At 26.2% G+C, this 713-nt stretch overlaps 1 pseudogene; it reads right to left on the bottom strand.

The window, feature by feature from the left end:
* Positions 1-275: 275 nt before the first annotated feature.
* LOC126902030 (uncharacterized) overlaps positions 276-713 on the bottom strand; it is a 3,747-nt pseudogene continuing 3,309 nt past the window's right edge.

Here is a 713-nt window from a genome sequence, read left to right as displayed (position 1 = left end):
GTTCAGTGGACAAAGTACAGCAAAGGTGGAAAAGTGCCAGGGACCAGGTCAATAGCATAAAAATGTATAAAATATTACTTTTAAAAATTTTTATTTGTATGTTTATACTAAGAATAATTTTAATAAATGTTAATTATAAAAGAAATGTTATATTTTAGTAAAAATAATTTTTGTGGCAAAAACTTTTTACCAAAAGAATAAAAATCAAAGACCATTACTAGTAGTACTAAGAAGACATTTAACATAAAATTATTGAGCACATTACTGTTATTGACTTAATGAATCATTCTATCTTGCCATTCTACTTTACCAGTTTCGCTTATAAAGTAATTGGCAAACTGGTCCCTTAATATATTACCTGATCTATTATAAACATCAATTGAGTCATTAAGACTTTCAAAACCATTAATACTTAATGTGTCTTCAAATCTAAATCCATCTATATTCCTGACAAAATAATTCAATATACAACAAGCTTTAACAATTTGTATAGAAAGTTCTACACTTGTGTGCATCAATCTATGGAAAATTCGCCATTTGTTGGAAAGTATTCCAAAAGTTGATTCTACAGGGTGATTTTTTTATCATAACCCACTCAATTACTTGCAGAATAATAATAATTTAAACATTTTTTTTTTTCATTATCTTTAGTTACACATTATTCTTGAATTATTAACTGTGTAATACTTTTTAAGTTCATCCCTTATGCCTTG

The sequence above is a fragment of the Daktulosphaira vitifoliae genome, unplaced genomic scaffold, assembly GCF_025091365.1.
Source record: "Daktulosphaira vitifoliae isolate Bord-2020 unplaced genomic scaffold, ASM2509136v1 Scaffold_3, whole genome shotgun sequence".
Lineage (NCBI taxonomy): Eukaryota > Metazoa > Arthropoda > Insecta > Hemiptera > Phylloxeridae > Daktulosphaira > Daktulosphaira vitifoliae.
The sequence above is the reverse complement of the archived record's forward strand: the minus strand, read 5'-3'. Positions and strand labels throughout refer to the sequence as shown.